The following is a 23079-nucleotide window of genomic DNA, read 5'->3' on the forward strand; positions in this document are numbered from 1 at the left end:
CATTGAGTTTCCAATGGATCCGATAAGGTTTGAATCTTTTGGTATCATTAAGACCATTGACAACCTAAAACTGAGTTCATCTTGTGACCCTGACAATATTAACACTAAAATATTGAAGAACACTAAAGTTTACACCGCTATCATATTATCTAAAATATTCGAACAGTCGATTGAGCTCGGCAGGTTACCAGAAGACTGGAAGATAGCTAAAGTGGTTCCACTCCACAAATCTGGTGACAAGCACTCATCAGCTAACTGCCGCCCAATATCGCTAACCAGCATTTGCTGCAAAATCATGGAGCATGTCATATATTCTCACTTGGTAAAGTTTCTTGAAAACAACTCATTTTTCACCCCTATGCAACATGGCTTTCGTAAATTTTTTTTCTTGCGAAACACAGCTTCTCACTTTAACTAATGACATTCAATGTTTTCTTGACCGCGGTTGTGAAGTCGACTGTATCTTTCTAGATTTTTGTAAAGCATTCGACAAAGTATCCCATAGCTTGCTTCTTTATAAACTCAGGAAACTGAATATTGACCCTTATGTACTAGCGTGGATTAAATCCTTTCTAACGAACCGATCACAATTCGTGCACGCTAACAATCACAACTCTTCGTTAATTGCACTAACATCTGGTGTGCCGCAGGGATCGGTGCTCGGTCCCTTACTTTTTCTTGTTTATATTAACGATCTACCTTCCAACCTTTTCCGTTCTATGAAACTTTTTGCTGATGACTGTGCTGTTTATCATGTGATTAAGAATTTTAACGACGTTGAAGTGCTACAAACTGTCCTGGACGCAGTCTCTATCTGGTGCTCTAAATGGCGAATGACCCTTAATGAAACTAAATGCAAAGTGATGCGCTGCCCACGTCGTAAAATGGTTAATACTCCAGTCTATTTTATTAACAATATATCTTTGGCACCAGTTACATCGTTTAAATATCTTGGTGTGTATCTAACCCCAAACCTCACTTGGAATGATCATGTCAGCCACATTGTCGCCAACACTAATCGCATGAAGGGATACATAAAAATAAATTTTTCTCTTGCTTCTTCTTCTGTCAAACTAACACTCTATAAATCTTTGGTGCGTGCTAAGGTAGAATATGCTTCTTCAATTTGGGACCCGCAAACTAAATAATTGATAACAGCTCTTGAAGCTGTACAAAATCGAGCAGCCCGTTTTATTTTTTCGGACTATAATCCTTCACATAGCATGACACATATGAAAAATGTATTGTCATTACCACCCCTTCAGACGCGCAGAAAAGTGGCACGACTGAGCCTTTTCTTTAAAATTTTTGACACGAACGAAAACCTAAAAAGAGCACTGTTCATTCCACTTATACATTTCATCACGCGTTTATCATCCGGACAAGGTCGGCATCCCACTTTGCCGCACTACTGCTTGCTTGGCATCTTTCATTCCCAGGACGTCATCGGAGTGGAACCACCTACCTGCAGCCTTACTTACTACTAACAACATTGAAGAATTTAAAAAACGGTTGCGGGATCATTTTGTAGTAGATTAGATAAAATGGTCATTTTATTTATTTTCACGTTGCTATCCTGTATACAGCGATTTCGCACATTTTAAACATGCATTTTCTTTATTTTTGCCGCTTACTGTTGCTGTGTTGTCATTGCTTAGTATTATAGCTTGTGTTATGAGTATTTCTAAATGACCTTATGCCTTAACACTACTTTGTATACTTTTGTTTCTCAAACCTAAAGTTTTTTCGCGCTTCATACTTTTTTTGCAATATTGTTTACTTGTATTCTCTTCACTTCGAAATCTTGTGTAATGATGCTGCTAAATACGCGCATTAGCTATTGTTTTAAATAACCCGTTGTGTATATATTCGGTACGTATTTGTAACCGCTCACTGCCTTCTCTAATGCCCTCCAAGGGCCATGAAGGAACCTGAAATAAATAAATAAAATAAATAAATAAATTACTGAATAATGACTAAATAGTAATTAACTGCTAATTAATGACGCTTAAGCTTCGACTTTAGCAGTGGAACGCGACAGCGTGTTGTAGCGCTGCCAGGGAGTCCACGGAACGCCTCCATCGATTTGGCGCGATGCCTTGCCCTTTGAACGCAACGCTTTTTGAGGAAAGGAAATGGCGCAGTAATTCTCTGCCATCTCGGTATACACCTGAACCGCACCGTAAAGGTAGGCAGGAAGTGGCAGTGAAAGAAGAAAGAGAAAGAGGGGCCGTAATGAAGAAAGTGAAAATTGTATTTGAGGAAAGGCAATTACGCAGTAACTGTCTCGCATATCTCGGTGGACACCCGTCGCAAGCGTGACACCTCTGCTGACAAGTTTCTGTCACAACCTTCTGTGGACAACGATGAGGCATTAAATTCGTTCGCCTTAAAATTTGCTTCGAGGCGGTTTTAAAGCGGAAGCCTTTAATGCCTCATCACTGTAAGCACCAGTTGTCGACAGAAATTTCACGCTTTTCAATTGGTCGAAACGGTAGTGACGTTACAGTGCGCGAATTTCAAACGGGGCCAATTGTACTTTGGCTAGCAACCATGCAACCAATTAAAGGGATCCTATAGTGATGCTCCAAGTAAGTGGGACTGAGTTTAGTTAATTGCTTAATTACCCAATTAGCCTCATTAAACTTTATAGCAAAGGCACATAAATAAATAAAACCGAGTAGGAAATTGGTCGAGCTAATCGAACCCCGGTCTCCGGAGTGCGAGACGAGCACGCTACCACTCCGCCATGCCAGCTCGATGGTTTCGAATGAACAAAGGCGCGTCTAGTGAATACGGTGTCCGTTCACCCCCATCTTCCTCCCTTCCCTAACGTTAGGTTCAGGTGTCCACCGAGGTGTGCGAGACACATTTCCTTTCCTCAAAAACCAATTTACCGTCGAGCAAGGCGTAGAGCCGAACGCGCGATGGCATTCTGTGATCTCGCAAAGTCGCCAAGGGCCATGGGCTCGAAGCCACCTAGTATAATGCCCACTAGGGCTCAGTGCTGACAATAAACGTTTTCCAATCCAATCCCTGGCTGCGTTGCAAGACGCTGTCGCGTTCCACTCTTAGAGGTGAAGCTTAACATCTTAACAACACATCAGTGACACAAGCAGCAACACCGCGCTTAAGGCTTTAGCCTCACCGCACTTTAGGTCAACAAAGTGCCCCCCTGAATTTTTTTCCGCCCCCATGGGCAAGAAGCGAGAGTGATAGAGGTACTCCCGTGCCTCACCTCATAATCCCGGGAGCGAGAGAGCTCACACACTAAGGGTCGCCGAGGCCACAACACGCAAGGTGGCACACTTTCGAGAGCCCAACTCCGAGTGCCTTGTCTGCGTTAGGCCTAAGGCCCACCATGGTGGCGCGTGCAGCTGACGCCTACTAGTTAATAGACTGCTAAGTAATTTCCAGGTGCACCCGTGCCGACACTCCCAGTACTCGAGAGGACGTAAGGTACTTCAGACCCGAACTATACGCTGCCCTGAAGCGACGTCTCCCACTGCGCACCTCCGTTGAGAGTATATGGCTTGCACAGCTTACCCGAGATGATGTGCCCAGGGCTGGCTCCGAATCTTCGGCTCCTGCTTCCTCCGCTGGCGGCAGAAGCGAGGCGGGCGTTCATTGTGCCTGCCTTGTGCCGGGCGTAGGATAGGATAGGATAGGATAACTTTATTTGGCTCTAGCACAAGTGCTTTTTTTTTATGTGGTCAGATGAGTCCATCCGCAACGGTCGGTTGCCCCTATTCCAGGGCTCCGCTGGATGCTGCCGTCAGCTGAGCTCGCCGTATCAAACCGATCTGGTCATCGCGGCAGTCGCTGGAGAGCAGACCCTCCCATTGCTCCACACTGGGGTTTTGTATAACTGGGACGATGTAGCTTCTTCTCGGTGTCCGATCTTCCTTCTGCGCACTGGAGGCTCGAGCGGGCGCGCGCCCTGTGATCACAAGCTATAGTTCGAGGAAAAGAAGGTTGAAGCCCTATTTTATTGCCATGCGCTTCGAAATACTAGAAACAAGAAAAAGGTGAAAATGTCAGTGGAAATACGCTTTTTTGCTCAATAGCTCTAAAAATTGGCTGTGGTTGAGCTCTGGTTAAACCTGGTTGGAAGCGATAGCTTCCTACTACTGGCTAGCCTAGTTTCGCTATGGCCAAGCTTTTAGTGGCTAGCATTGTTTACCTTGGCTGACCCTGGCCTTTCTTAGTTTCTCTTGGCTGACCGCGGCCTTTCATAGTTTATACAAATTGGCAGTTATTTAGCTCTGGTTAAACCTGGATGGATGGATGGATGGAAAAACTTTATTTTCGTCAGAGAGCATGTGTGGACGATTCCGTGTTAGATGGCCATCAACCCGTGGCTGACGGCGACCTGGGTGGCCCACTCCACGGCCCTGGTCTGGACGACCGGGTCTGAGCTGGCCAGCACGGCCTCCCACTGCTCGAGGGAAGGATCACGCATAATGTCCGCCGGTGGCGGTGCTATGCTACAGCTCCATAATACGTGGTCATAGGTTGCCAATTCGTGACACCATTTGCACTCCGGCTGAATGTCCGGGTAGATTTTGCTCAACACGTATGGGTTGAAGAAACATCTGGTCTGCAATCGGCGCCAGACGCATTCCTGCGCCTTCACCAATTGCTTGTCCGGGGGTGGGTAAATCCTCCGGTTAAGTCTGAAATGAGTAGTAATGTCATGAAAGGATACCAGCCCATCTCTCGCGGACCTTCCCGGGACGTCCGGCTCACCTACTCGGCTGACGAAACCTCGAGCATTCATGTGAGCCGTCTCGTTCCCAGGGTTCCCAGAGTGTGCAGGTACCCAGACAATTTCCGCCTCCGTAATCCCTCGCTCCGTGGCCCGATTCAACAACCGCGCCGCTGTGACAGATATTCTGCCCCTCGCCAAATTTCGGATGGCTGTTTTTGAATTGCTGAAGATCAGGTCAGCATTACTACTAGTCATAGCTAGTGCTATTGCCGCTTCCTCTGCAGTTTCTGGGGAGCGGGTTTTGACTGATCCAGAGGCGATCAAGTGGCCCCGCCCGTCCACCACCGCAATTGCAAATGCATCCTTGTTCTTATACTCGGCGACATCTACATAGACTGCCCCGTTGTACTTCCCGTACTTGGCATGTAAAGCTTTGGCTCTTGCCTTCCTGCGGTCCTCGTGATGTATTGGATGCATGTTCTTGGGCAAAGGTTTTATGTACAAGCCCTTGTGCATTTCCCGCCTCACCTGAATTTTCGTGTCACCGGCTGGAACGTCAACTCCAATGCCGATCCTTTCCAATATGTCCCTCCCTGCTTTTGTTTTTGAAAGCCTACCGAGCTGCATAACCAAGTGCGCCTCCCGTAGTTCTTCTAGGGTGTTGTGCACCCCTAATCCCAGCAGCCTTTCGGTAGACGCATTCTGAGGCAACCCAAGGGCCGCTTTATACGCCTGCCTAATCATAGCCTCCACCTTTCCTTTTTCCGCCGCGTCCAGCTTCAAATAAGGCGTCGCATACACTATTCTACTGAGCACAAATGCCTGCACTAGCTTACACAAGTCTTTTTCCTTAACACCTCTCTTACGATTGGCGATTCTCCTGATTAGCCGCACGGTAGCATTGACCGTATTTTTAAGCCTTTGCAATGACTCGCTATTCTTCCTGTTAGTCTGCAGATACATACCCAGGATCCTGATCGTTTGGACCTCAGCGACCGGTACTCCCCCCACTCTCACCTCTAAAGGTGGTGGCGGCACATAGTGCCTCGCATGTATCCCTCTTGGTTTATCCCTCAGCACAAAAAGCTCGGACTTGGGCTGAGAACACGAGAGTCCTGCTTCCCCTGCTAGCTCCTCCACAATATCCACCGCCTGTTGTAGAGTTTCTTCCAACTGTGCGTCACTGCCTCTTGTTACCCATAGAGTAATGTCATCCGCATAAAATGTATGTTTAAGTCCCGATATCCCTTGCAGCCTGGGTGGTATCTTGATCAGGGCGAGATTAAATAGGAAGGGCGATAATACCGACCCTTGCGGTGTCCCCCTGCCCCCCAATGGGAAGGGATCCGATTTCATTTCTCCGACTACAATCTCCGCAGTCCTACCCTCCAGAAACGATCTGATGTACCGGAAGGTTCTACCCCCCGGTCCTATGTCCGATAGGTTCCTCAATATTGCCTCATGGGTAACATTGTCAAAGGCCTTAGTGAGGTCGAGCCCCAAGATAGCCTTGGTGCCCGTGCCGTACCCAGGATCAACCACGTCTTTTTTGAGCTGTAACAGGACATCCTGCGTCGATAAATTAGCCCTGAAGCCAATCATTGTTTCAGGTATCAACTCATTGTCCTCTACATAACCCTGAAGCCTGTTCAGGACTACATGCTCCATCAATTTGGCCAAGCACGACGTTATCGAGATGGGACGCAGATTCTCAATGCAGAGCTTCTTCCCTGCTTTAGGAATAAATGTAATCCTAGCATGCTTCCACTCTGGCGGAATCTCCCCGGCCGCCCAAAATTTATTCATTAAATTCGTGAGTGCCCCCACTGACTTGAAATCCAGGTTTCTCAGCATTTTATTAGTAACCCCGTCCGGACCCGCTGCTGACGTGGTACGAAGCTGGCCCATTGCAAACTCTACCTCCGCCACCGTAAAGTCTGCATCCAATTCAAGGTTTTCCTCCCCCGAATAATCCGGCAAGCAACCGCCCGCCTCTCTGTTTATGTAACGACTTCGGAGTTCATGTATAAATTCCCCAATCGTGCCTTGATACCGATGCACTAACCTAGCCATTTGCCCCTTCTGCGCAGATTTGGTTGCCGCCGGGTCTAAAAGGTGCCTCAACAACTGCCATGTTTTTTTGCATCCGAATTGCCCATTCATCCGGTCACAAATCTGCCCCCACTGTTTGCACTGCAACTCCAATGTGTACGTTTCGATTTCTCGTTCTAGCTTGGCCATCTTCCTACGGAGGACACCATTATGCCTTTGTTTCCTCCACCTCCGAAGGAGACTCGCATGTGCTTCCCACATGTGTAACAATCTAGAGTCAGCCGTAAAGCCCTCCTCCTCCGTCGGAACCTCTTCTGTGGTACTCTTCACGGCCTGCTTGAGTGTGACAATCCAGGCTCCTAAGTCCTCGATTTCCCCGTTCACTGTGTCATTCCTGTATTGCCGAAATCGGTCCCAGTCCGTCACTCGAGTTCCTTTCACCGTGTCTTTGTGCTTAGCAGCACTAAATATCGTGGAAAGGATATAGTGATCGCTTCCAAGTGGCTGTCCCGTGTTTACCCACTTTGCATCCCTGATACCATTCACAAATGTGAGGTCTGGAGAGGTGTCTATGCTCACGCTGTTGCCTATCCTGGTATGATCTAGCGGGTTGTTCAAGATCGTCCATCGCAGGTCCTGGGCAACCTGCCAAAGCTTATTTCCCTTCGGGCTGGCTCGGATGTAGCCCCACTCCGGATGAGGCGCATTGAAATCTCCCACCACGATGAGTTGAGACCTAGCCGCTAGCCGTTGCGTCTTTATCAGAAGGTCTGGCAAGCCCACCCCCTTATCTTTTGGAGAAGAGTACACATTAAGAACAAATAGACTCTTATCGTCCTTTCTTTTGGGCAAAATCTCCAGCAGGACGTAGTCCTCCCTGCTGCTATCTATGGTATGCTGAATCACTGTGGTGTTGCGATGGACTAACACGGCCGTGAAGACGCTCGATACGCCCCCTCGATCAATCTCTGGTGGTGTAAATGTCTTAAATCCCGGTAATTTCACCGAGCCGCTAGCCTCCTGCAAAGCTATAATGTCCGGCTTACTATCCAGATTTTGTATGTGCAACTGCAGGTTCCCCCGCTTGCGACGGAAGCCCCTGCAGTTCCACTGCCAAACCTGAATTTGCTGGCGAGGGGCCATGGTGAGGCCCTAGGTTCACTAACATCGGCGCTTGGCCGACTACGGGAGGCAATCTAACCTCTAGCATAGCATTTAGCTGTTTAAACATGTCCATTACCTGGGTCTGGAAACCCCCCATGTCATTGGTGAAGGCGTCAAGACGCTGCTCAATGTTGCCTAGTCTAGCTTCTATCCTGTCGACCCGGCCTTCCAATCTATCCTGTCTTTCTTCCAGTTTTCCTACTCTCTCCGCAAGGGTAAGCATGTCCCTCTTAAGACAAGTGACTTTAAATACTGGCTGCGGCGTGTCCGCCGCCGAAGTTTCTGCTACTCTCTTTGCCTGAGCTCCCTCATCTGCCGGAGGTGGCCTTTTGACCGTCCCCCGATTCTCCATTTTCTCCACTTCCATAGCTGTGTTATCGTCCACGCGAGAAACGTTCGCCTGCGCCGCTTGCTGTGGGGCCTGGGCCAACGGCGTCTGTACCCTTTCTACTCTGCCGGTTTTAAGCGCGCGTTCCATCTCTGCTATCCTAGCTTCCATCTTTTTGATAGTTTCGGCCTGCTGCAGCACCTGCCTTTGTAGCTCCTTCTCTCGAGCAGTCTCATTTTGGGAGCCCGCGTTGGGCCAGCTCACCTTTTTCCTCGTGGCACTTGGGCTTCGTCCATGACCGGAACCTTGCCCTCCTCCTTTGCCAGGCTCGGGTCCGGGCAGTGGCGGGAAGGAAGCTGACCGGTCCCTGCTCTTGCTATCGCCTCTCACACCGCTAGATGACCGCTTCCTGGGCCTCGAACGTCGCTCCTCCTTGCCAGTTTGGCTCTTGTCCTCGTTGCTCTGCTGCAGACCCATCGGCTGCTGACGGGCTAGGCGAAACTTGCAGTTCCGACTTCCCGTGCTGTGCGCCCCATGACACACGATGCAGTCCGGCGTGCAGGTCAGCGACTCTCCCTCCGGTGGTGCAGGATGTTCTTTCCCGCAGCGGCGACACAAATTAGTCTTCGGACGATAGCAAACGTCCGCCCGATGTCCCACTCATCTGCAGTTATAGCAGGTCTCGACTAACTCTCTATATGGGATCACAGCGTACAGACAGTTCCAATAGATGACTTGCCGGGGAACGCGCTTCCCCCCCGAACGTGATCTGAATCGCCTTTGACTTGCCCAAAGGTCTGGCATCCAAAATTTCCATGTCTTCATTCCTCTTCAAGAATCCTGCGCGAATTTCTGCCAGTGGGCATCCGTTGTACGCATTGTAAATTACTCCGCGCACAGAGTTCTCCGGCGCCGCCACGTACGCCGAAACCTCAAGGTCACGACCGCCCAGCTTGAGCGTCTTGACATTCGCATATGCCCCACTACGATTCATGCACGGCGTGCTCACCGTCATCGTGTTGTTTGTCTCATTCACCCGCACCAGGTCTTCTTCCACCGCAGTCGCGTTCGTCAGCTTCGCTGCCGCTCTCAGGGCACATCCGAGCTCCCTCGGCGTCACTATGCTCAAGTCCCAATTCTTGGGCCGGCACACAACCTTGAAATCCTTGGCTGGCATCTTCAGAAACGGTCCCCGTTTCTTCCACACCGGCGCTTTCCCCCGCTTGACTTGAGCTGCTCCGTGCGTCGGACGCCCGTCGCTGCCCGCCTGTTTCTCGGTAGGCCTACTCTCGGAGTGGTCCCCGTACACAGTCTTCTTGAAGCGATCTTGCGCCTTCAAAACCCAGGCCCATTCTCCCGCCTCGAATTCTTCGGGCGTTATAGATTCTCCCTCAACGGAGTACTCCATCATCTTTAGCCTCGCAAAGGCCCACAACCACAAGGAACGGCCCTGGAGCCCGGCGCCGCAGGCGTCGGCTCGGCCTACAGATTAGGCCTAATTTCGCCGCACCGTGGTCGAGTACATATCGTGAAGAAAACCCCTAAAAGGGGGAACACTTGCCAAAATATGGTGTCCACAGGCACAGGGCAACTTCCTGCAGACGATCCCACAAAAAGCAAGACCAAGGCACAGCGCGTTCCACCGAAAAACGGTCTTAAGGCCGGAGATCATGCGGAACACGCCCGCACAGCGTCCGCTCGGGTGTCAACCCACAAATTGGCAGTTATTTAGCTCTGGTTAAACCTGGAGGATTGCGAAGGCAACGAGGAGAGAGAAAGAGACGATGAAGAGCGCGCGGCAGCGGCGGCGGCCCCGGCACGCTAGCTATGCGCCGCTACTGCGCATGCGCAAGTGGCAAGCGCGGCGGCAGCACCTCTGAGACCCGCGCAGCGACGGCGGCGGCGCGCCAGCTGTGCGCCATCTGACGCAACTGCTCCTCCCGTATGCGCAGTATGGCCTTCCGTCAGCTCCGCGAAATGTCTCGACGACTCGCGTAGTGTTGCTTTCGCAACAAAATAACAGGTCGAAACTTCTCTTGTAGCTACCGATGAGGGGGCGTGTTCGTGCAAGCGCGTTTGGTAGAAGATGGCGGCAGCGTATCGCAAGAAGAGGATCGCCCGTTCATTAGTTGTTGTTGCGTCTGAAGCGATGGCACATACCCATGGCGGGGATTGGCGAGGGTTAGGTGCAGATCCAGACAGGATAAAAATTCATCCATGCTTTTCTCGAGCTGTTTATAAATAAAAATTGAGGAAACTCAGACAAACCCCACATTAGTACATGGTGCAGCACATTCCACACCTTCGCTTCATGGCCTAGCACGACTGCTTTCTCATGGCACATCATTCATATTGCCTAAGCTGAAAGGCCACGGATCGAGCAGTGTATTATGTACTCTGATAAATCGCGAGAATGGTAGCTAAGAACCTGTGCAACGTTTTGTACCTTCTAAATTTTACGTAATCAATTTCTGGTCCAGTGCAGCGGCTTATTTTTATTTCGCTTGTAATCATTTTTCTATTACCAGCATATTTAACTAGAGAAATTGTGAAAAGTTCCTTCGGAAGTATAATTCAGAAGCTACAGTTTGACGCATTACAGTGCTCATTGCGCTTGTCACTTCATGAAGAAATAATTTGCATTTTAATACACTCATAATCGGCCATCTTTTTCGCGGCCGGGAAAAAGTTAACAAGGCATTCTCGAAGCCTTGAGCTGGAGATGTCATCTGCGCATTTCCATCTGCTACCTTAATCTGCCTGTGACTGCCTGCTATGGACTTTGATTACTTGCCTGCTGAGTGACAGCGATGGGGGACCTATATGCCGCCAGTGTATAACGCTTTCCAGGTCTCCTTAATCCTACTCGCATTTTCCCTTGCTTAAATTTATTTGCTCACACATAGATGGATATATGCACCTTCCTCGGTGATCAGCTAGGTTTGCTGGCGCACTTATCCTTTTTCGTTAGTTGTGTGGTCATGCCAGCACCCTTCCTGCGCACATTCAAAAGCTGCAATAACATGACTTATTTCAATTTTTGAAATGTGCAGAGCGATGTCGCATGGCGGTTGGCTCTGCGGTGCCGACGTTGACCCGTTTTTGAAAGCGTTGTGGTATCAATGGAACCATTAACCTGACCAGTAACATAACACGCTTAAATTCAACCTATTCCCTTACGGCTTAGCTTGAATGAAATGAATGAATGAATGAATGAATGAATGAATGAATGAATGAATGAATGAATGAATGAATGAATGAATGAATGAATGAACTTTATTTCCTGGGGCCTCACGGTCGGGGCGCAGCAGTTAGGAGGAGGCGCCTCCCAGCCGGCTCTCAGCACCGGAGACCGCGGAGAGAGTCTTGTGGTAAGCTGTCTCCGCCTGACGGATGATGAGTCTTTGCTGATCCGGGTCGTGGCTTCGGATCAGCGCTTCCCAGGTGGCACGGTCTGGGATTATTTGTGATTTAGCCCCAGGAGAATCCTGACACTCGGAAATTAAGTGATTTTGCGAAGTGATTCTGTGGCGGCTACGGCAGAGCTCAGGCTCCCCAGTGTCTTCATCGTGTAGTATAAAGTAGGGAAAAAATCTGTTGACCTGAAGCCTCCTCCAGGCCCTGCAATCATGGCTATTGCTGCTTGAATTCTCAGATTTCCCGCTGTGAACCGGTGCCAAGCTCTGTTCCTGCACGCCATTAACGCATGAAACCGGAGCATTTCATTTTTCTATTCTTCTGCAGTGCACTGTATCTAAAAAATGCTAATTTAGCATTGTGGGCTGCGGAGAGGAATCTGTGAGTTTAAAAAGGTGACAATGTAAACAAGCGGCTCTCTTCGTATATTTTTAAGCGGCTAAATTCATTTTTTGCAATTAGCAATTGGCGAAAAAAATTTGTTTTTGCAATTAGCAATCTGCCCCACGATGTGAGTCGCCGAGCCCCGACAGTGAATTTGACACCAGAAAGAGAGCCGCTTTGGCAACCAGAAAGTGTGTGAGCAAGAGGATTCGGTGTGCCTGGCAGTTCCCGGGTGAACACGAAACACAGTGAACACAGTGCGGCCCGCATTACGATGGCAATTCCAGCCAAGATTTAGATGGGGACGGCACTGAGATGGAGCGCGTAGGTAGTAAGCAGGAAACGTCCTCTCCTCCATTTGTGCGGCAGGTGCTAGAGGCTCTGGCAGGTATGCCACCTCATCTATTTCATGCATTGTTGGAAGAAGAAGCGCGCAGGGCTGCCGCGAAGGTGTAAGACATGAAGAGGCCCCTGCCACGAGCACCGTCGAGTCCCATAGCACACACTGAGATGGAGCGCGTAGGTAGTAAGCAGGAAACGTCCTCTCCTCCATTTGTGCGGCAGGTGCTAGGGGCTCTGGCAGGTATGCCACCTCATCTATTTCATGCATTGTTGGAAGAAGAAGCGCGCAGGGCTGCCGCGGAGGTGTAAGACATGAAGAGGCCCCTGCCACGAGCACCGTCGAGTCCCAAAGCACACACTGAGATGGAGCGCGTAGGTAGTAAACAGGAAACGTCCTCTCCTCCATTTGTGCGGCAGGTGCTAGGGGCTCTGGCAGGTATGCCACCTCATCTATTTCATGCATTGTTGGAAGAAGAAGCGCGCAGGGCTGCCGCGGAGGTGTAAGACATGAAGAGGCCCCTGCCACGAGCACCGTCGAGTCCCAAAGCACACACTGAGTTGGAGCGCGTAGGTAGTAAGCAGGAATCGTCCTCTCCTCCATTTGTGCGGCAGGTGCTAGGGGCTCTGGCAGGTATGCCACCTCATCTATTTCATGCATTGTTGGAAGAAGAAGCGCGCAGGGCTGCCGCGAAGGTGTAAGACATGAAGAGGCCCCTGCCACGAGCACCGTCGAGTCCCAAAGCACACACTGAGATGGAGCGCGTAGGTAGTAAACAGGAAACGTCCTCTCCTCCATTTGTGCGGCAGGTGCTAGGGGCTCTGGCAGGTATGCCACCTCATCTATTTCATGCATTGTTGGAAGAAGAAGCGCGCAGGGCTGCCGCGGAGGTGTAAGACATGAAGAGGCCCCTGCCACGAGCACCGTCGAGTTCCAAAGCACACACTGAGATGGAGCGCGTAGGTAGTAAACAGGAAACGTCCTCTCCTCCATTTGTGCGGCAGGTGCTAGGGGCTCTGGCAGGTATGCCACCTCATCTATTTCATGCATTGTTGGAAGAAGAAGCGCGCAGGGCTGCCGCGAAGGTGTAAGACATGAAGAGGCCCCTGCCACGAGCACCGTCGAGTCCCATAGCACACACTGAGATGGAGCGCGTAGGTAGTAAGCAGGAAACGTCCTCTCCTCCATTTGTGCGGCAGGTGCTAGAGGCTCTGGCAGGTATGCCACCACATCTATTTCATGCATTGTTGGAAGAAGAAGCGCGCAGGGCTGCCGCGAAGGTGTAAGACATGAAGAGGCCCCTGCCACGAGCACCGTCGAGTCCCATAGCACACACTGAGATGGAGCGCGTAGGTAGTAAGCAGGAAACGTCCTCTCCTCCATTTGTGCGGCAGGTGCTAGGGGCTCTGGCAGGTATGCCACCTCATCTATTTCATGCATTGTTGGAAGAAGAAGCGCGCAGGGCTGCCGCGGACGTGTAAGACATGAAGAGGCCCCTGCCACGAGCACCGTCGAGTTCCAAAGCACACACTGAGATGGAGCGCGTAGGTAGTAAACAGGAAACGTCCTCTCCTCCATTTGTGCGGCAGGTGCTAGGGGCTCTGGCAGGTATGCCACCTCATCTATTTCATGCATTGTTGGAAGAAGAAGCGCGCAGGGCTGCCGCGGAGGTGTAAGACATGAAGAGGCCCCTGCCACGAGCACCGTCGAGTTCCAAAGCACACACTGAGATGGAGCGCGTAGGTAGTAAACAGGAAACGTCCTCTCCTCCATTTGTGCGGCAGGTGCTAGGGGCTCTGGCAGGTATGCCACCTCATCTATTTCATGCATTGTTGGAAGAAGAAGCGCGCAGGGCTGCCGCGGAGGTGTAAGACATGAAGAGGCCCCTGCCACGAGCACCGTCGAGTTCCAAAGCACACACTGAGATGGAGCGCGTAGGTAGTAAACAGGAAACGTCCTCTCCTCCATTTGTGCGGCAGGTGCTAGGGGCTCTGGCAGGTATGCCACCTCATCTATTTCATGCATTGTTGGAAGAAGAAGCGCGCAGGGCTGCCGCGGAGGTGTAAGACATGAAGAGGCCCCTGCCACGAGCACCGTCGAGTTCCAAAGCACACACTGAGATGGAGCGCGTAGGTAGTAAGCAGGAAACGTCCTCTCCTCCATTTGTGCGGCAGGTGCTAGGGGCTCTGGCAGGTATGCCACCTCATCTATTTCATGCATTGTTGGAAGAAGAAGCGCGCAGGGCTGCCGCGGAGGTGTAAGACATGAAGAGGCCCCTGCCACGAGCACCGTCGAGTTCCAAAGCACACACTGAGATGGAGCGCGTAGGTAGTAAACAGGAAACGTCCTCTCCTCCATTTGTGCGGCAGGTGCTAGGGGCTCTGGCAGGTATGCCACCTCATCTATTTCATGCATTGTTGGAAGAAGAAGCGCGCAGGGCTGCCGCGAAGGTGTAAGACATGAAGAGGCCCCTGCCACGAGCACCGTCGAGTCCCATAGCACACACTGAGATGGAGCGCGTAGGTAGTAAGCAGGAAACGTCCTCTCCTCCATTTGTGCGGCAGGTGCTAGAGGCTCTGGCAGGTATGCCACCTCATCTATTTCATGCATTGTTGGAAGAAGAAGCGCGCAGGGCTGCCGCGAAGGTGTAAGACATGAAGAGGCCCCTGCCACGAGCACCGTCGAGTCCCAAAGCACACAAAGGGGCACAGACCTACCCGGTGAATGACGATACCAGCTAAGAAAGCGGATAGCTAAATCGGACTAGTGGAATCTACCAAGTCGAGTCGGGAAATGGATAGCTCTGTATCATATTACAACTAATAACAATGTTCATCTTCATGAGCTAAGACACTGCAGTTGCCAGTTATATCTTTGTTACAATGAAGTAGTACCTTCACCGGAGAGCATGCCCTTTCTATCACATACTTGGCTTCCTGTCGCTATGCCCCCTTTTTCGTTTATTTAGAAATATCCGAAATTCGAAATACCCCGTTCGACTGCACGGTATCTTGTGCTCGAAGCTCCAAACTTCACGTTTTCTACGGAGAAAAAAGTGGCGGCTTAGCTGCTGGGTCAATGCTCTGGCTTAGAGCGGTAGCGTCTTTTCATTAGAAGCCAGGAAAATTACTGGAGCAGACACTTAAGATCCGTCTTAACGGTATGACGCGATAGCGTAGTAGGTTAATTCCCACATATGCATAATGTCAGTCTCTACTTTACGTTCATAGGTCAATGGGAGTCCTCATATCACTCCTGGCGCAGTGTTGCAGCGGCTATGAGATGCACCAATGACCTGCGATGGGAGGTGCTCCCAGCGGTGGGGCTTGTGCGGCCCAAGTTGCTTTTCCCGAGCTACCAGTCATTAATTTAATTTTCACCTGCTACAGGGTCCAGTCTGCTCACTATCCGGTTAGCAGGTTGTGAACACGACGCAAGGTCACGTGACCTAGGTGGCCCAGCCGCCTCCTGGGTTGCTCTCCGGGGGCCACATGTCAGAGCCACGCCCGTGATATTTCCCTCACAACGCCGACAACCCCGACGCTGAATTTTCTGTGTAACAAGGCCTTTGACGCTGCCGCGTTTATACGCCGAATCGGCTCCGGGTTTCTTACGCAGCTCCAGCCGTGAACACGTGCCGGTCTGTGGTGTGGCTTGAAGATACTGATACCAAGAAAGCAGGTGTTTGACGGGCAGTCTCCGTGCGTTTCATAATGCGGAGGCCACGAGGACGGCGCGTGGTCCGAAATCTTCTAACCCTGCTGCTGCAGAGGAGTAGTTCGCCCATTTTTAACCATCCACTAAAGAACGGATAATCATCTTGTTGCGAAGCGTAGCAGTGCGCTGCTTCACCGCTGCCGACTTGCTGTGCCGAATGCGCGTGCACCCACATGCCCTTTGATATGCACTTACACAACTCCGCTTTGCATCAGTCTCCCCTCGGGACCGATCCGGGAGTCCAAGGAGATCCGCGTCCTTGGTCTCTTCATACACCACCAACGCAGAGTCGACACCACCCTAGCCAAACTTCGCACGGTGGGAGACCAGGTGGGCCGCATGGTCCGCCGGGTCTTCAACAAGCGGGGCGGATTACGAAGCAAGGATGCACTGCGGCTTGTCCATGCTTTCGTAACGAGTAGAATCCTCTACTCAACCCCCTACTTGCACCTGCGCAAACATGATGATGACCAACTGGAGGTCATCCACCGGAAAGTCATCAAGCGGGCTCTCGACCTCCCGGTCACCACGTCCAACCAGCGACTTCTGGCCTTGGGCGTGGTGAACACATTTCGGGAGCTTCGAGAGGCCCACTTAGTCAACCAATACACGCGTCTTGCACAGACCACGTCCGGTCGCCGCCTCTTGGACCGGCTACACATCAAACATGACTACCATATTGAGGAAAGGGAAAGAGTCCCAGAACCCCGGAGACGCGCCCTCCGGGTCCGACCCCTTCCCCGCAACATGTCCAGAGAAGACCATAGCGGTCGTCGCCAGGCGCGCGCGGAAGCGTTGGCGCAATACTATGGTAACCAACAACATGTGTATTACGTGGACGTTGCCAGCCCACACCACGGGGTGTGGTACACGGCCGCAGTCGTACACAACACAAACACAGTCAACGGGCTCACTTTCAAAGCCTACAGCGCAACACACGCGGAGGAGATTGCCATTGCTCTTGCTCTCACTACTCCCAAGTCGAAACACATCATCACCGACTCGCGAGGGGCCTGTCGGAACTATGAGTTGGGCTGGGCTCCCCCGCTTGCCAGGCGCATATTGGAATATAGCTGCCGATGCGAAGATCCAACTCCACGCAACCTGATTTGGGCCCCCAGTCACCAGGGCCTCCAGGGAAACGAACAGGCCGATCAGGCCGCCCGCGCACTCTCTCCCCGGGCTATCTCCCTGTCCTTGGGCGCCTACTCCCAGTCAGACAATCTGGCCCTTACATTCACACACATCACCGATTACTACAAGGAGGAGCACCGGCGCTACCCGGCCCCTTGTAAGGGACTGGATCGCGCTGACGAGCGCCTCCTCATCAAAATTCTTACTAACACTGTACTGTGCCCGGCGGTACTTAAACATTTCAACGCATCCTTTGATGGCACGTGCCAGTTCTGTGGGGAGGTGGCTGACACCTTCCACATGGTTTGCGCGTGTCAATCAAACCCATCTATCCCCCCCAACCCCAACCCCACCAGAGAGGACTGGGAGGCGGCCCTGCTCGGCTGTCAGGACCTAAAGACCCAAAAGGCCTTGGTTCACCGGACGCGGGCGGCGTTGCTTGCCAATGGGGCCCCGGAATAGGGGCTCCACCTAGTATTGTTAGGGGAAAGGGCCAATAGGGCCTACCCCAATCACCTCTCTGTAAATATTTATTGCATTATAAATGTTTTTCACCACCACCACCATCACCGCTGCCGACTTGCTGTGCCGAACGCGCGTGCACCCACATGCCCTTTGACATGCACTTACAACAAAAGTTTCGTCTTTTAATTTTCCAGCTACTCAGCAAATAATTCATTTCCCGTGACGGTTTCACCTTTCCCTTATTTGCAGTGTTTCCAAGCTTTCGGTAATTAAAACTTGAGAAGGACTCTCCCTTAAGAGTATGGTACGATAGTCTTGATGGGTTTCGATTTGCGGGCCACTTCGCAGGCACTAACACCGTTCTTTCTTCCACCATCACATAACGTTTAAGCTGCACTTAAGAGTAGAAAGCAATAGCAAAAGAGAACCCTCCCGCGCAAATACTCTTTTTCTGTCACTTAGGAGTTCTGCCTCATCATCATCATAGAGAATCTGTCATTAAAAGCACTAAATTGTTTGTTTCTGTCATGTATCTCTCCACATCCATAAAATTATGTAAATGCTCCAACATAACACATGTGGTGTGCAGTTGCTATTACCTGTGGTTTTTTTTTCATTGCAAACTTTTTTTCATTTATTTTTTTTTACAATTTGACTATGGGCATTTGCTAATACCTATTTTTTATTTTAACTGTTTTCTTTCTTTTTTACTGGTTGCAGTTGAACCATGTATTTGTTTGCCTCATTGACATGTATATTAGTTGCTGATGCTCTGCTCTTGTATAGGGGATGGGAGCCTAGTCAAGCTGCATTATAGCTGCTTTTTCTCCCATCTCCTCATGTATATATTTTTTTATTTATTTCATACTGCAGATCGTCTTACAGATCCAAGCAGAACAAGATAACACAGATACACGAGTAACAAGTAAAATAAAAAGAAATAACAAGTAAAATAGAAAGAAAAACTAAAACTAAAAATAAAAAAGGCATGCAGGATGACTATGCGCTTACATTTTATCATGTCAGAGAATTCCACTCACTGATGGTACGCGGGAAAAAGGAAAATTTAAAAGTGTCAGTTCTAGCAAAGTACGGGGTAAGTGAACCGGGATGATGGTGACGTGTGATGCGTGTAGCTAAAAACGATAAATAGGGTGCAGGATCAAGAGCCAGTTTGTTATTTATGAGCAAGGAAAGAAATTCTCGTCGAATATTTTTTCTTCTTATCTCAAGAGGTTGGATACGGTTAGATTTCATTAGCTCAGACGGAGAATCAAAAGGTGAAAATTTAGAATAAATAAATCTTATGGCTTTTCTTTGGATTCTTTCAATTTTCTTAATATTAGTATTAGTATAAGGATCCCACACCACGCATGCATATTCGAGCTTAGGCCTGATTAGTGAGTTAAACGCGAGAAGTTTAACCTGAAGGGGAGCTTTGGAAAGTTTATTTCTTAAAAAATAGAGTTTGCGAAAGGCGGACGAACAGATATTTTCCACATGTGAATTCCAGGACAGATTGTTAGTTAATGTTACACCCAGGTATTTAAAACTGGAAACTTCCTTTAGTGGTGTTTGTCCGAGATGGTACCTGTGCTCAAAAATATTTTTTTTTACGTGTCACGCGAAGGAAGTTTGTTTTTTCTTTGTTTAAAGCCATGTCCCATTTCTGGCACCAGGTAAGGATGTTAGTTAGAGAAGTGTTTAGGTCAATCTGGTTAATTGAACATGTAATATCTCTGTACAGCAAGCAGTCATCCGCAAACAATCGAATCTCAACGCCCGGAACAGTTGTGTCGACGATGTCATTAATTTATATAGTAAGAACAATAAAGGCCCAAGTACGCTCCCCTGAGGCACTCCAGAAGTGACTGAAAGAGCGCCCGATTCCTCTCCATCAATCGAGACATACTGCTTACTTGGGAATCATAAAATAGAAATCGTGGACACCTTCAAATCACTCGGTGTAATTTTTGACGCCTGTATGAGCTGGACCGCACACGCAACACATCTTCGCAAGAAATTAGCTCCTTCCGTTGGTTTTCTTGCTCGGTACCGCACTGAATTTCCTCCCTGTATAAAACGAATGATTTATCATGCCCTATTCCAATCACACATTAACTATTGCCACATAGTTTGGGCTACCACATCCAAAACAAATCTACAGAAAATTCTAATTCTCCAAAAGAAAGCTATCAGGATTATCGCAGGTGCCAGTTTTACTGCCCATACGGCTGAATTGTTTACTAAGTATGAAGTAATTCGTGTCAATGTTTTTCTTGAGTACCGCCTATTATACTATCTCAAATTTTCTTCACCATCAGTATGTAATTTTTTTCTAAATATCGCATTGTTAAAGCCCATAGAAAAGTATGTTCAAACCCGATCAACTGCAAAATGGACACTTCCACGAGCTAGAACTAACTATGGTAAACAAGCACTTAACTTCCTTATACCTAATGTTCTAAACAGCTACGAATCTAACCAGCTGAGCATGTATAACCTCCGACCACATGATTTAAAAGTGTACTTTGTAAATAATATTCCATAACTTCTTTTCATATATTGTAGTTTGTGTATGTATCGGTGTCCTTTTCCCCTTTGTAATCAACCCAGCAGTGTATAACTTTCAAATGCATTTGTTCAGTTTTAATTGTTTTTTTCTAGTTTCAAACTACATCTCTGTGTACCCATCAGTTCAATCGTAAATATTATAAATTCTTTCTACAGTGTGCTCGTATGCGATCTGCCACCGTTGTATGCATGTGTTTATTTTATTATTTTGTAATGGCTCTTAGATGAGCCACAGGCATTTTCAAGCTATTTTCTTTAGCTTTTGGCCTGTGGCTCATCCTAAAGACTGTATGCACATTTGTAAAATAAAATAAAGTTTGGTTTGGTTTGGTTTGGTTTGGTTTGGTAAATAGTTTGAAATCCAGGTAACTAATATCTCAGGAAGGCCAATAGATTTAAGCTTTAGAATTAATTTATCATGAGGGACTTTGTCAAAAGCCTTGCTAAAATCTAAAAATATTAGATCAACTTGGCCATTATTGTCTAAGCTTAATGCAATGGAGTGAACAATTGTTACTAATTGGGTTACTGTTGAATATCCTTTACGAAAACCATGCTGAAATTTGGATAAAATGGAGTGCCGATTTAGGAATTCATTTATGCGATCAGCAATGACGTGTTCAATTAATTTGCAACAAGATGAAATAAGGGAGATTGGGCGGTAGTTTGACAGCATTAAACGATCTCCTTTCTTAGGTACTGGGATGATTCGGGCGGTCTTCCAGTCAACAGGCAATTTCCCAGTTCGCAAGGATGCTTGAAACAGTACATACAAAAACTTTGCAACCGATTCGGCATATCTTCGCAGAAAAATGTTAGGAATGTTATCAGGGCCACATGCTTTTTTGGTTTTCAAGTTCAGTAGCATAGAAAATATCCCAGCATAAGAAACAAAATTGACTTCGGTGTCATGAAACTGTGCGACTATTGGGGTACATGAACTGGAATTCGAAAACACGCTTTGAAAATATGTATTAAAATGCTGCGCAATGACTCTCTGGTCTGTGATTATGGAACTGTTGACTGATACCTGTGACACAACAGCCTTTTTTCCGGTTATGTAATTCCAGAACTTTTCTGGTGCGTTCTTTATAAAGTTTGGTAGAGACGTACTGAAATAGTAACTTTTGGAATCGCGGACTGACTGTGAAAGATTCTCCTGTAGTTTCTTGATTATGCCAGGTTGCACTCGCTGCTTTTTTAATCGTTTGATTTTGCGCTTCTGGTGTATGATGTCACGCGTCATCCATGGAGTCTGTTTGTTAACTTTCTTACGTTTGCTCGGCACAAAGTTATCAGTGCAGTAGTGGCACATGCGCTTAAAACGGTGCCACAGGATGCAGGCGTCAGTGTCACCGAATTCAGTCAGACAGCTTTCCATATAATCTACTATGCATGCGTCATTGGCACGGGAGTAATCTTTGAAAGTCCTAATCGAAGAATTTTGATGTTTCTTAGGCGATAAAAGAGGAAAGCTAACATCTACTAAATAATGATCAGAGAGCCCCTGCTCAACTTGTACAGAATATTCAGCGATATCACGTTTTATGAATACCAAATCTAGAACAGAACTGCTCGAACCATGTACGCGTGTTGGCTTATCTACCACCTGAATCAAATCATGCGCTAGCATTATATCAAACATGACATCGATGCTTTGGTTATGGTGCGAACATGTTTGAAACAGCTCCCAGTTGACGCCAGGTAAATTGAAATCCCCAATTAGTAGAGTTCGGCTCTTTTGGAATTGTGACATATGCATCTGCAGTTTGCTTAAGTAGCTCGGTGGGGAATCAGGAGGCCTGTAGATTGCGTACAGAACTAAGCTATAACCCCAGCATGTCAGCTTTAGGCACAAGCATTCAAGGTCAGCGACAACGTCCAGAATAAAAGCATCTATTTGATTTTTGACTAGCACGGCCACACCACCTCCCCTAGATGACCTGTCGTTTTGGAATACCTGATATGTGGGAGGAAAAACTTCGTCGTCTAATATTTCACTGCGAAGCCAAGTTTCTGTTATTACAGCGATGTGAGGATCGTATTGGAGTAAAGCTATTTCAAGGCTGTCTGTTTTATTAATGACACTTCGAGCATTTATGTTTAGCAAACGCACGTGCTTCTTTTGAGTGTGAGAGTGACGTCACGCCTGAGATTCCACAGTGGGTGATTCCACAGCGGTTGATTCCACCGCGGGTGAGTCCACAGTGGATGATTCCACAGTGGATGATTCCACAGTGGATGATTCCATTCCCTCAGTTTCTGCAGAGTGACCAGCAATAACTTTAAAGCGTCTGTTTTGCGTTTCATCCCAAACGAAAACATCTTTTTCGATCCTCAGCCTATCATGTACGAGAAAAACCTTCATTTTAGCATTCCTTTCTGCCTTTGCACTTTCCCACAATAGCTTGCGTTTCTTTAGGGTTGAACGGGAATAATCATTTTGTATGAAGAAGCCGGACCCCTTTAGTTTCTTCACGTTTTCTTGTATTGCTTTCTTTTCAGCAAAATTTTGGAGATATATGATGACTGGTCTCTTCCCAGTTTGCTTTCCGAGCCTGTGAATGCGCCCAATAGACTTGACCTCCACATTAAGTTTATTAGTGAAGATTTCTTTATCTATCTTTTCTCTTAATGACTGCTCCGTCTCATCAGGGCTTTCAGCAACCCCGTAAATGACTAGATTCGTGCGCCGACTACGGTCCTCTAGCTCTGTCAGTTTTCTAGTTTGAAAAGTCATGACTTTTTCAATAGACTGCAGGCTGGTTTGAAATTGTTCAGTGGTGTCCGAAA

General features: G+C 48.5%; 1 protein-coding gene and 1 pseudogene across 1 annotated transcript in view; one reads left to right on the forward strand and one right to left on the reverse strand.

Annotated features, from left to right (window-relative positions):
- The window catches only part of LOC149339018 (uncharacterized), a 41146-nt gene that overhangs the window by 11475 nt on the left and 6592 nt on the right, over nt 1-23079 (forward strand). The gene's annotated exons all lie outside the window — the stretch shown is intronic.
- On the reverse strand, nt 7267-9666 carry LOC149339019 (uncharacterized; annotated as a pseudogene).

This window comes from Amblyomma mixtum, chromosome 6 (assembly GCF_055824585.1).
Source record: "Amblyomma mixtum isolate Tamu chromosome 6, ASM5582458v1, whole genome shotgun sequence".
Taxonomy (NCBI): Eukaryota; Metazoa; Arthropoda; class Arachnida; order Ixodida; family Ixodidae; genus Amblyomma; species Amblyomma mixtum.